Source organism: Schistocerca gregaria, chromosome X (genome assembly GCF_023897955.1).
Source record: "Schistocerca gregaria isolate iqSchGreg1 chromosome X, iqSchGreg1.2, whole genome shotgun sequence".
Lineage (NCBI taxonomy): Eukaryota > Metazoa > Arthropoda > Insecta > Orthoptera > Acrididae > Schistocerca > Schistocerca gregaria.
This window is the reverse complement of record NC_064931.1, coordinates 428280278-428294847: the sequence shown is the minus strand read 5'-3', so window position 1 is coordinate 428294847 and position 14570 is coordinate 428280278. Positions and strand designations below refer to the sequence as shown.

The 14570-nt window shown below is 44.8% G+C and overlaps 1 non-coding gene across 1 annotated transcript; it reads left to right on the top strand.

The window, feature by feature from the left end:
• The first annotated feature begins 3108 nt into the window (after nt 1-3108).
• Nucleotides 3109-3183, top strand: Trnas-aga (transfer RNA serine (anticodon AGA)). The gene has a single exon. It is a non-coding gene; the product is annotated as a tRNA-Ser (tRNA).
• Nucleotides 3184-14570: the final 11387 nt, after the last annotated feature.

The following is a 14570-nucleotide window of genomic DNA, read 5'->3' as shown; positions in this document are numbered from 1 at the left end:
ACTCGACGGGTTATGGATGCACAGTGAGTTAAAGCCAAATTGCTACAGTCGGAACAATTTCAGTTGGAAGGACTCCGGACGAGATCTCACCCACCTTCCATTTTACAAGATGAACTGACTTCACCATATCATGTTATTCGTATGCGGGCGCTCAGGAAACGCGTTTGCATTGCACCGCTTGCTAACGCAGATGGTCCAGTGTCAACGTCCCACCGTGACATTTTCAGTTTAATTTTTAACAACTTTACTGAAGTGCACGACGCCTACATTCCGGTTGAAAATTTTCCTGGCGACTTTCCCCATTTGCTGGATTGCGTCGTCTCCCCTGAATTAAATGACGTTTCTTTTTTTTTTGAGAGATTTCCACTAGGACGATATATATGATATAGTTACCGGGTCTCAATAACGCAAGACACCTCACGCAAGACACCTGGATTGGATGGTATTCCTATAGAATTTTATGTTCACTTTTGACCTATCATAGGTGACGCAATAACTTCAAATGGCTCTGAGCACTATGGGACTTAACATCTATGGCCATCAGTCCCCTAGAACTTAGAACTACTTAAACCTAACTAACCTAAGGACATCACACAACACCCAGCCATCACGAGGCAGAGAAAATCCCTGACCCCGCCGGGAATCGAACCCGGGAACCCGGGCGTGGGAAGCGAGGACGCTACCGCACGACCACGAGATGCTGGCGACGCAATAACTTCGATGGTCAATGAAGTGATACGGGGTGTCTCGCTTCTGCTCCTTTCAAGGAAGGTAAAATGGCCCTTATCCCGAAAGCCAAGCCTGATCTTGACTCACTTCGGCGGATTACCTCCCATTAAACTTCGATAGTAAAACTGTCGCTCGAGCTACAGACACCTGTCTCTCTAAGTTGCTCGACAAAATCATTGCTGCTCACCAAAGTTTTATGCCTGGACGCACAATACTGACTTCTGTTATCGAAAGTCGAGATATCGTTTCGGTGGCTTTAGCCACTAATATCTCAGGGGCTTTGCTTTTCCTCGACTTCAACGAGGCATTTGGCCGTTTTAATCACAGTTATTAATAAGTGTGTTAACCGCTATGGGTTTTAATTACGACGTATACCTGGTCCTAGCCAGTCTTTTCACTGGTATCTACGCCTCAGTGGCTGTGAACGGTCACCTTACCTCCACCACACCCCTCCACCCCGCCCGAATCTCGATCCGACAGGGTCTACCCCAGGGAAGCCCCTTATCCATACCACTCTTTTCTTGTTCTTCGAACCCTTGCTTCGGCATATTGACATGCAACTAAGTGGCTGGAGTATATTGGAAGAACGATAACCGGTCCGCGCTTATGCCAATGACGTCATGGTTATAATAAAAAATGCTGACGACATTCCCGGATTCAAAGATACCTTGGATTCCTTTTGTCGCTTTGCTGGTGCACATTTTAATGACAAAAAATGTACGTTTCTGCCGTTTCGGGGCTTTAAGCAAGTGGTCATTCCTTGGACGACGGTGGTCGATCGCCTCAAAACTTTAGGAGTCATTGCAGATCACAACCTAATGAAAATGGGGGCTCTTAATTAGTAAGAGGTTACGACCCCTGTTCAGGCAGCGATTCTTGAACACGAAAGCCTTTCTCTTAGCCTCCTTCACCAAGTGCGGTTCTTAGATACCTACATTTTTATTAAAGTGTATTACATTGCACAGATATTCCCGCTTCCCGCCGTGATGGCCCGCAGACTCAAACAGCTATCTGTTCGATTCTTGTGGCGACGACACATATTTCGAGTTCAGTATGAAGTGGTAGCCAGGCCCCGCAAGCTAGGAGAATCAGGTCCTCCCGATATTAAAGTGAAAGTGTCCATCTCATTTGTACGACGCAACGTCTTAACATGTACACAGGCGCCGTTTTCCATATATTTCGTTTATTTTACTGTCTCCAACCGGTCAGTCTGACTCGTCCCGTCACTTTTGAACGGATTAACCCTAAATTGCGACATATTCGTGAATATTTTATAAGTGTCAGTTTCTTAGGTGCTGATATCCTTCCAAAGATGCTGTGCACCTCACTACCAGAGACTTATTCTCCCGTTGGGGTCTACCATCTTGCCTCTCCCCTGCTGAAATTGTTTCCCAGTCAACATCATGGAAAACAGTCTGGTCTCATCTTTCTGTTCCTATACCAGCGATGGAGACTGCTTAGTCGTGGTGCAGTGTCACTCATCGTTTTATGACGATTGGCGACCGTCTTTTTCGCGTAGGCCTTCTCCCGCCTGATCATTGTGACAAATGTCATCACACTGATATCTTACTCCACAGGGTGGTCTCTTGTGGCTCTGGAGTCGACGACTGTTGGATTTTCTTCCTCGATGGCCTGAATCCGCTTTTTCGGATGAATTTCTTATTCGTCCAGACGCATCCCTTTTTCGTCAGACGAAAACAAATACCATCGTCTTGCTCCTGGGCCAATATATGCACTACGTTGTTGAAGGAGGGAACGACTCTGATCCCTGCGTCTTTCACCTGTATCTGGAGACCACGCATTGGAAGAAGCTGCGGTTTCCACGTTATCGACAGCTTTTTGCAAATGTGCCTGTGCTTAGGAAATTGGGTAAGTTTTTATTTAGTCGGTCTCAGTTGCATTGATATAAAATTCAGCTATAGTGGTTACCAGTTTCGGTCTGCCACATCCATTCTCAAACCAGACACATTGCTATTAACCGCAATTATTCATACGTCATGGTGCCAAAGCATGAACAATTTCTGTACAGCAAAGTATGTATTAGACAACAAGTATTCTCATTGATCTTAGCCTATGTGTCCAGTTGGTAGCTCAGTTGGTAGAGTACTTGCCCGCGAAAGGCAAAGGTCCCGAGTTCGAGTCTCGGTCGGGCTCGCAGTTCTAATCTGCCAGGAAGTTTCATATCAGCGTACACTCCGCTGCAGAGTGAAAATCTCATTCTGGAAACATCCCCCAGGCTGTGGCTAAGCCATGTCTCCGCAGTATCCTTTCTTTCAGGAGTGCTAGTTCTGCAAGGTACGCAGAAGAGCTTCTGTAAAGTTTGGGAGGTAGGAGACGGATACTGGCAGAAGTAAAGCTGTGAGTACCGGACGTGAGTCGTGCTTCGGTAGCTCAGTTGGTAGAGCACTTGCCCGAGAAAGGCAAAGGTCCCGAGTTCGAGTCTCGGTCGAGCACACAGTTTTAATCTGCCAGGAAGTTTCATATCAGCGCACACTCCGCTGCAGAGTTAAAATCTCATTCTGGATCTTATAAGTGGTCTGTGGATGGATAAGGAACTAGTTAACTGTCTAGAAAACTGAAGATATGACGAGGAAGTTCTGCTTCAAAAATTACATTAGCATTTAATAAAACAGTAATTTGGAGTTTAACTGTTAATCAGACGTTTTCCTGGACGGAGGCCTTCTGTTAATACTGTACGCGGGTCATACAGAAGGATTGTGGAAGCACGTTCCCGGAATCGGCATCAGTGCCGTTCGTCGCACTTATCGTCCACTGACCTCCCTTGCCCACGTGATTGGCGACCTTGGCCTCTCAAGGCAGGCCGCAAAAACTGCCACAGTGTTAACGGCCAAAGCGCTGTGGAACGTTTGACACTGTCAAGCCTCACAAAAGTACGTAGCAGTGCCGTGGAATTTAAGGGCACGGAAGTATTCAGATCCGTGCTGGAAGCACCTAGGAAAGGCCACCCATAAGAGACGGTTTTGAACACATTTCGACACAGAGGTATTTGATTCTCCATCGCTTACCCCTAGCACATTTCGGAACAACACGAACACCACAAAAGAAGTAATTACTTTTGAAGTTCAGTGGTTATGGTGCAGCACAGCTCATTTCAAAAAATGAAAACTTCCGTAATTTCTTATTTGTATTGCATTCTAGTGGAACTATTTACTATCCCCATCCATGAAGAAGGTTCTCGTTTTTACCTGAAGAGTGTGTTTCTGAAGATACAAGGGTTGGGAAGTTCCGCCCTCTAGAAATTTCTAGAACACTGCCACAAAGATAAGATACAAGAAACTAGGGTTTAGACGGAAGCATATAAACTGTCGTTTTTCGCTCACTCTGTTTGCAAGTGGAAGAGGAAAGAAAATGATTAGTAGTGGTACAGGGTATCCTCCGTCACGCACCAAATCCGCAGTACTGCATTTGTGCTAAGGCACAGCGTGTTTATGTGGACTGTGTTAAGACAGGCTATTATATCAATTACACATTGACTGAGAAATATCACAACACTAAGAAGGAGTTGTGGAACATAAACGAAAATTGGTAGGCGTACTTCTACATCTGAAAGATGTTGCCTATTCCAAATCGCGCAATTCGAACTAGAGTGGCGCTAGTAGCCAACTATAAGAATGCAAATCAGATTTGCTTTAAATACACGCTACAACGGACGTGAGCATTAGTTACCTTTGAGACTGAACATGTTGAGTTGACGTCTGCCAAGAAAACCATTAAGGCCACAAAGACACAATTATCACTGGACTCGCATTCGGGAGGACGGCGTTTCAATCACGCGTCCGGCCATCCTGATTTAGGTTTTCCGTGATTTCCCTAAATCGCTCCAGGCAAATGCCAGGATGGTTCCTTTGAAAGGGCACGGCCGACTTCCTTCCCTGTCCTTCCCTAATCCGATGAGACCGATGACCTCGCTGTTTGGTCTCTTCCCCGAAACAATCCAATCCAACACAATTATCAACACGTCGTTGAGTTTGAACGAGGTCGCGTAATATGACTATGAGAAGCTGGATAGTCCTTTTGCGATAGTGCAGAAAAACTTGACAGGAATGTAGTCACTGGTCATGACTGTAGGCAGCGGTCGCAAGCAGACGAGGCTCTGGACAACCATGTGGCACTACCGAGAGGGAAGACCATTGTGTTCCGCTTATGGCTCTGGCGCATCGTACTGCATTTGTAGCAGAAATATGAGCAGCTGTTGGCACCACAGTGACGCAAAGAACTCTTACAAATCGATTACTTGAAGGACAGCTCCGAGCCGGACGCTCTGCAGCTTGCATTCCACTGCCCCCAAACCACCGCCATTTGCGACTTCACAGGAGTCAAGCGAGAGTTCATTGGAGAGTGGGGTTGAGGTCAGTTGTGTTTTCTGATGAAAGCCGATTATGCCTAGGTGTCCATAACGGCCGTGTGTTGGTTAGGAGGAGGTCAGCTGAGTGCCTATAGTCAACCTGTCTGCATACTAGACGCACTGGACCTACACCTGGAATTATAATCTGCGGTGCGATTTTGTATGATAGCAAGAGCACTCTCATGGTTATCCCACGCACTCTGACAGCAAATTAGTACGTCAGTCTGGTGATCCGACCTGTTGTGTTGCCATTTATGAACAGTATCCTAGAGGGTGTTTTCCATCAGGATAACTCTCGCCCACATACCGCTGTTGTAACCTAACATACTCTACAGAGTGTCGACATGTTCCCTTGGCCTAATCAATCACCAGATTTGTCTCCAATCGAGCAAATGTAGTACATTATTGGACGATAACTCCACCGCCATCTGCAGACAGCATTAGCCGATCCTGTATTGACCTACCAAGTGCAACAGACATGGAACTCCATTCCGAAAACTGACATCCTGCACCTGTACGACACAATACATGCACATTTGCTTGCTTGCATAAGACATTCTGGCGTTTACACAGATTATTAATGTACCAGCGTTTCACATTTGTGACGGCTTATCTCGTTCTTATATAACCTGTGATCTTGTAACGTTATTCACTGAAATACGTTACCTAGTTCAGTGTAGTCCAGAAATTTCATTATTCTACACTAATTACATTTCGGAGCTGCAATTTTCTCCCTTCAGTGTATAAAAGTATTCGGAACTACCGTGTCCCAGACAACAGTACATAAAGTAGCTCAGGTATGCGCCGCTATCCTCCCACACACACTTCACTTGATGGAGCTACACATAAAACTTCGTGAAGACATCGCTGGGTAGCTTTAAGTCCCAAGTTGTGTGATTTAGCGCTTTTAGAACGTCGTTCAGCTCGCAGTTAAACAAAGAAGGAGGTAGTATCGTAAAGAGAATTGTTGCAAACTGAGAAATAAAAGGAGTTTACTGTAGTTTTATTTTGTTTTCGTGCTCCAACAATAGCCTGATAAACTTTCGTAACATATGTATTAACGCTCCCACACTCGCCAGCCGCTGTGACGGAGCGGTTCTAGGCGCTTCCGCCAAGAACCACGCGGCTGCTACAGTCGCAGGTTTGAATCCTGCCTCGGGCATGGATGTGTCTGATGTCCTTCGGTTAGTTAGGTTTAAGTAGTTCTAAGTCTACGGGACTGTTGACCTCAGATGTTAAATCTCATAGTGCTTAGAGCCATTTGAACCATTTTTGAGCTCCCACACTTTGTGCGTGAGACATCCGTTGCTACGAAGATAGGAAACATGTGGCACGGACAAATTATTCGGAGCTTATTATTATTAAGGGCACTTGGAGGAGTGATCAGAATGAAATTCGAACATAAGGTAACACGCAGTCGCTAAGTAAGTGCGATGCAACGAAATGTATGGTCCATTACCTGGCTTTCGTGCACGTGTATTTTGTAGAATTATGCTCTCAGTATAGGAAGAAATGCGTGCAGTTTCAAGTTTCCCTAATCTGCAGACAATAAAGGACTCATTGTTGTCTAAATCAAGCTCCACTCAGTCATAATTCATTATACTTCAACATAAAAGCCTGAGAACATCACCTGTTTTCAGATTTTAAATTTGTAGTAAAGCAGTTGAGCTAAACCTGAAACCACAAGAATTATCTTATAGCATTAAGGTTGATAGACATAGACGCCATACACGCTCTACATTATTTGACTGGCTAATGTAGTTTCAGTATTTCATTAGTAGCAAACATAAACAACTTTTGTGAAGTAATACACTGGTGTGTAAAACGTAAGGACAAAAATAACTTTCGTGTTTTGTACCATTACCAAGGAATATAGCTCGAAAGTGGGACTACACACGGAAACAATTGTTACAGTGTAGTACACAAGGCGACTGAAGGAAATACGCTTTGAGGCGAACAGAAACGATACTTTTATACGGAGACTTATTACATCGAGGTCACCACGATTTATAATGACGCCCTGGACATTAAAAGAGGCGGTAAATGGTTCTTAGTAGGGTGTGTGATCACAACGGACGGCATTGCATGCTCTGCAAAATGCTCCCATGGTGGCCCCAAGACTGGTAAGATGTTCTTGTGGTAGGGCGTTCCAGCCTGGAGGGTCGTTGATACATGTGGCCAAGCTGCAAAACGTCTCCTCAACACATCCCATACGTCTTCGAAGGGATTTAAGTCGCAGGAACGGGCAGACCAGTCCATCCAGTTCATTCGCCTAACATCCTATCGTTCCAAGGGCTCCTTCACCTGCGCAGTTCGATGCGGCTACGTATTTTCATCTATAAAAATACAATCAGGGCTTAACGCATCTATGAAAAGACGCACATGGCAATGGTGTTCAGTGTCAGAATAGCGTTGACCGGTGAGTGTACCTTATTCAAAGCTCTGTATGATACTACGCTCACGCAACAGACTTCATTTTTATAGATGAAAATGCACGACCGCATGGAACAATGGAGGTGGAGAAGCTCTTGGAACAACAAGATATTCGATGAGTGGAATTACCTTCCCGTTTCCCCGACTTTAATCCAATTGGTCACGTGTAGGACGCCAACATGCACTCACGACCATCCAGCAGTTGTCAACCGATGGTGGAGAAATGGAGTACTCTACCACAAGAACTTCTTACCAGTCTTGTGGCCAGCATGGCAGCACGTTGCAGAGCACGTTGACGTCTGTGGTGGTAACACAGCCTATGTCCCGTCTTTTGTCATGTTCGGAGGACCATCATAAAATGCGCTGACTTCAGTTTCATTATTGTTCTTGAATGAAAGTTGTGTTTTCTGTTTCTTTCATAATGTATTTCTTTCAGTTGCCTTCTGTACTAACCTGTCGCATTTCCTTTTATGTGTGGTGCAAGTTTCAACGACCTGTGTTACTCGGCAGTGGCACAGCATGCGAAAGTTGCTTTCATCCTTAAGTTCTGGAGATCAGAGTAGTTGAAATTATCTCTCATTATCCAAATGGGATATACTTAAACGTGATATTGTAAAGTTTGTCTGTAGTGCTATTATATAGATAGTATTGAAGTATTTCTTTGTTTCTTACATTGTGCTATTTTCCACTATGCTTCTAATAGTGCTTACAATGAAGAATTACCTTCCTGTGCATTTTCAGCATCGCTGTAATGAAAGTGTAATTATAATAATTGTTTCTAAATTCGATGTGAGTAGTGGTGTGATCCGTTACTGAATAGACAAGCTCTAGCCAATTAGAGTTTTGTCTGTGTGCTGCTCCTGACTGACAGTAGCAGACCACGCCTCATACAGATTTTATAGTTGCTGCCCACCTATTTTGCCGGGGAGTTTAGTTACCTCTGAGTCTGTCGACAGGCATCAAATTAGATATTTGTGGTACATTGGTGCTATATGGAGCATGACATATTAACACATAGTACTGTAGTAATTTATATATACGCTATGCCACTTGAATTCATTGTTTATTTATGATGCAAATGAAATAACATACACTGTAAGAACAGTTTAAATGGTTAGTGGCTTCTCACAGCTTGTTAAAACAACTTTTAGTGGCAGCTGGCGAATATTTGTGGCAGAGATAATACGATTTCGCTTTTTAGATGAATGTATTACTATTGACGAACACTTTCTGATTTTACACTGCGCACTCTATTCAGACAATTACTTTTTAAAAAATCCCGTAACTGTCTCTCAGTGCATCGTAGGAGTTTGAAATTTGTGCCTACCACATCCCTCTGTAATGAGTGGGGCTTAGCGACGTCACCATAGGTCTCGCGATGCTTCAAACAGCAAGTTGTCGGCACATGCGAAAGAAAGCCCAGAGCTCAGAAGTTCATGTGAGGAGAAGATGGGTTAATGATGTCACAGTGGCACAAAATTTCACCACAATTCTGCCCAATGCCACAGCGGACGTGGCACGCGATATGAAGGTCGTCACCCTCCCCCCTACCAACATTTCACTCCTTCTTTTGACGGCTCTGCGATGGAGGTCAGAACCGCGACACCCAGTGTTGAATTCAAGCGGATTTCTTATGAGTAACCGAAGAAAACATTTCAGACACATCACTGCTCATAATCGAGGCGTAAAGGTCTTACAGGGTGGAATAATGATGTCAAAAAAATCACCATTTTCCTTGGGGCGTTGATTTCCATATGTTTCGCAGTCGAGAACAAGAGTTCACAGTGTGGTAAGCAACAGTACGACGTTCCTGACACGTCTGACTCTGCTGACACCCCATAACGATTCCACACTTCTGTAAGGTCATCGTGGGCCAGCAATCCCATTAAATGTGATCGCACTCCTTTGGAGTGTAGTGTGACTGCAATTTTTGCTCTGGTGTATAGGGTGGAACCAACAAGGACCGTTAAAAATCATTCGCCAAATCTTGAAAGCGATCTGAAGCAGTGAAAGGTGCTTATGCTTTTTCAGCCCTCCTGTTTCGCACCCTGCTGTAGCATGATCGGGGAGCGGTGTGACATTGACGTATACGTGACTGAAACATCAGACAATCTCCCTAAGACACCGAGTGTGGCAACTCCCTTGGCAGCAACCATCCGCCTCTGTTATGCACCTTAAAAAATGTACCTGTACAGAGACAACTCCTTGGCATGCTTTGGACTACCCGGCGCTAGGGCAGCAGCGTAGCCTGCCAGCAGGGACCTAGGACCCGTTCCTGGATTGTCTCCATCCAGGTACTTTTTTTAAAATGGTGAGCAAAGGCGATGGTCTGCATTGAGGGTGCTGCCGAACTGGGTGGTCTTGGGGGGGGGGGGGGGGGGACCTACACCGTTTTATTCACGAATGTGTCACTCTCGCAGCCTCCAAAAGAAATCCGTTGGAATTCGATTACTCGATAAATAGTACAATTCTCAAGGCTGTCAATTCAACTAAGTACCTGGGTGTTAAAATTACGAACAACTTCAGTTGGAAGGACCACATAGATAATATTGTCGGGAAGGCGAGCCAAAGGTTGCGTTTCATTGGCAGGACACTTAGAAGATGCAACAAGTCCACTAAAGAGACGGCTTACACTACACTCGTTCGTCCTCTGTTAGAATATTGCTGCGCGGTGTGGGATCCTTACCAGGTGGGATTGACGGAGGACATCGAAAGGGTGCAAAAAAGGGCAGCTCGTTTTGTATTATCGCGTTATAGGGGAGAGAGTGTGGCAGATATGATACACGAGTTGGGATGGAAGTCATTACAGCATAGACGTTTTTCGTCGCGGCGAGACCTTTTTACGAAATTTCAGTCACCAACTTTCTCTTCCGAATGCGAAAATATTTTGTTGAGCCCAACCTACATAGGTAGGAATGATCATCAAAATAAAATAAGAGAAATCAGAGCTCGAACAGAAAGGTTTAGGTGTTCGTTTTTCCCGCTCGCTGTTCGGGAGTGGAATAGTAGGGAGATAGTATGTTTGTGGTTCGATGAACCCTCTGCCAAGCACTTAAATGTGAATTGCAGAGTAGTCATGTAGATGTAACTGTGATCATGTCCCAGGAGGGCGCAAAACAGGAGATCTGAAAAAGCACAAACATTTGCTACTTCGGATCAAGTTTAAATTTCGTCTAATGATTTTGAATGGTGTGTTAGAGGTTCCACCAGTACACTGAGACAAAAATTGAAGTCACAATGCACTCCGAAGGTGTGCGATCAAATTCAGTGGGATTGCTGACTCACGACCACCTTAGAGATGGATTGCATTGTCCGATGGGTGTCGCAGTGCCAAAGGCTGTCAAGATCGTCGTTCTGTTGCTCATCGACCTGCGAACTGTAATTTTCGACCGCGAAATGTTTGGGAAATAACGTCTGGAGGTATGAGTGGTTTCATTGACGCCAACCCCTGAGGCCTTTTCATGTTGTTTCTGAGCGGTGATGTGTCTGAAATGTTTTCCTTTGCTACCCACATAAAACCGCGTGTTTCGAACACCGGACGTGGCGGATCTGTCCTCCATTGCAGAGGCGTCCAAAGGAGGGGTGAAATGTGGGTGAGAGGGATTGCGACGGTCTTTCCGTCATGTGACACGACCACGGTGCCGTTTGGCAGAATTCTGGTGAAATTCGGTGCCAATGTGACATCATTAACGCACCTTACACTTCACATGAACTTCTGAGCTATGGCCTATTTTTGGCATGTGTCGACACCTTGTTTTTGAAGCGTCGCCGAGACGCACGGTGACGTGGCAGGGCTCCACGCTTCTTTACAGTTACAGAGGACGTTTGCAGGCTCCGTGAGGCCAAATTTACAACTTACGCGCTGAAATGAGAGACCATTTCGTGGTTTCGAAAAATATGCAATATTCCGAAGTAAGAGTGATTACAGATGTGCCGCAGGGGAGTGTCGTAAGACCGTTGCTATTCACAATATACATAAATGACCTCGTGAATGACATCGGAAGTTCACTGAGGCTTTTGCGGATGATGCTGTGGTATATCGAGAGGTTGTAACGATGGAAAATTGTACTGAAATGCAGGAGGATCTGCAGCGAATTGACGCATGGTGCAGGGAATGGCAATTGAATCTCAATGTAGACAAGTGTAATGTACTGCGAATACATAGAAAGAAAGATCCCTTATCATTTAGCTACAACATAGCAGGTCAACAACTGGAAGCAGTTAATTCCATAAATTATCTGGGAGTACGCATTAGGAGTGATTTAAAATGGAATGATCACATAAAGTTGATCGTCGGTAAAGCAAATGCCAGACTCAGATTCATTGTAAGAATCCTAAGGAAATGCAATCCGAAACCAAAGGAAGTAGGCTACAGTACGCTTGTTCGCCCACTGCTTGAATGCTGCTCAGCAGTGTGGGACCCGTACCAGATAGGGTTGATAGAAGAGAGAGAGAAGATCCAACGGAGAGCAGCGTGCTTCGTTACAGGATCATTTAGTAATCGTGAAAGCGTTACGGAGATGATAGATAAACTCCAATGGAAGACTCCGCGGGAGAGACGCTCAATAGCTCGGTACGGGCTTTTGTTGAATTTTCGAGAACATATCTTCACCGAGGAGTCAAGCAGTATATTGCTCCCTCCTATGTATATCTCACGAAGAGACCATGAGGAAAAATCAGAGAGATTAGAGCCCACACAGAGGCATACCGACAATCTTTCTTTCCACGAACAATACGAGACTGGAATAGAAGGGAGAACCGATAGAGGGATTCAAGGTAACCTTCACCACACATCGTCAGGTGGCTTGCGGAGTATGGCTGTAGATGTAGAACTCATTTTTTGGAAAGGTCTACTTTATCTGGATATCAGAATCTGTTAGACCTCATTTTCAGCAACAAAGCATTTTCACTTTTACTTACCAGTGAGACTGCTTCTGTTGCAGGCTGAATGCTGAAACTGTGGATTTACCTATAAGTTATGGCACAGCGTATGAACAACAAATGGACACATACATAATTTGCTGGTCACCTTTTCCAGTATTTAACCCTTTCCCAACCCGAAAATGGTCCTTCTTTTGTGTTATCTCACTTTCATTTCAGAGTTCCTAGTGCCGCCACATTCTCAACCTGCATATTCAAATGACACAGTGGCAGTGCAATCGCGGATTGGTTTGTATGTAGTACACTTACGACGTTACTATGGCAACATTAGAAGAGTCTTATTAGAGTCAGTTGTTTTCCCAAGCTATTGCTGGTTTTGTAAGTTTTACCGAAGCTATGAGGTAGTATTTCAATAAAACATAATCGGATTATTGTCACAAGGAAAAGATAACTACATTATAAATAAAGAACGTATTTCCGCTTAGGAACAAACGAGATATGGCTGTGGTTCATGACGTCCGATGCGACGTGTGGCAGCGGCGTTTACTGTATTGCGGCATATGTCTGTTTTGTACGCACACGGAGTTACATGCCAAACTAACTTAAGCTACGTAAATATTTTTGAAATCCCAGTAGCACCAACAAACAAAACGAGATTCACATGTCACACTGTGACGAACTGTTATTAAATTTCCTTCCATCCTCACGCTTGGACCGGCTAATATGCACTGTGCGGCTGGTCCTGGTGGAGGTTCGAGTCCTACCTCGGGCATGGGTGTGTGTGTTTGTCCTTAGGATAATTTAGGTTAAGTAGTGTGTAAGCTTAGGGACTGATGACCTTAGCAGTTAAGTCCTATAAGATTTTCACACACACACACCGGTTAATACACTCAAGCGCCAAAGAAACTGGTATAGACATGCGTATCCAAATACAGATATATGTAAACAGGCAGAATATAACGCTACGGTCGGCAGCGCCTACATAAGACAAGTGTCTGGCGCAGTTGTTGGATCGCTTACTGCTACTACAACGGCAGGTTATCAAGATTTAAGTGAGTTTGAAAGCGATGTTATAGTCGGCGCACGAGCTACGGGACACAGCACCTCCGAGGTAGCGATGAAGTACGACCATTTCACGAGTGTACCATGAATATCAGGAATCCGGTAAAAGGTCAAATCTCCAACACCGCTGTGGCCATAAAAAGATACTGCAAGAACGGGACCAACGACGATTGAAGAGAATTGTTCCACGTAACAGAAGTGCGATCCTTCCACAAATTGCTGCAGATTTCAATACTGGGCCATAAACAAGTGACAGCGCGCGAACGAAACATCATCGACATAGGCTTTTGGAGCCAAAGGTCCATTCGTGTACCCTTGATGACTGCACGACACAAAGCCTTACGCCTCACCGAGCGGATGGACGTGTACGGCCATGGAGACAACTTCATGAATCCGTGGACCGTACATGCCAGCAGGGGACTGTTTAAGCTGGTCAAGACTCTGTAATGGAGGCTCAGTAATGGGCGTGTGTAGCTGGAGCGATATGGGACCCCTGAGACGTCTTGATACGACTCTGACACGTCCAGAATTGCTACAGAGTGGCTCCAGGAATACTCTTCTGAGTTTAAACACTTCTGCTGGCCACCAAACTACCCAGACATGAACATTATTGAGCATATCGGGGATGCCTTGCAATGTGCTGTTCAGAAGAGATCTCCGCCCCTCGTACTCTTGCGGATTTATGGAGAGCCCTTGCAGGATTCATGGTGTCAGTTCCCTCCAGCACTAATTCAGACATCAGTCGAGTCCATGCCACGTCGTGTCGTGACACTTCTGTGTGCTCGCGGAGGCCCTACAAGATATTAGGCAGGTGCACCAGTTTCTTTGGCTCTTCAAACTAGAATGAAAAGTAGTGTCCACATGCCCATTTGCACTGCACCTGGTCATTAAGCACTTTGCTTAAACGTACCGGCGTTATATGGTATGACTGACGACGTTCACCTAAATTCCGTATTCCCTTTCGCTATACCCACTATAAATCGTTACGCTACGAGGTAAAAAATTTGTATTGACAGCATATTCTAACTTTTTACAATACTTGTTTATAAAAAAATTTCATTTTGTACCAATGTATATGTACCAGTTTTATACATATGTA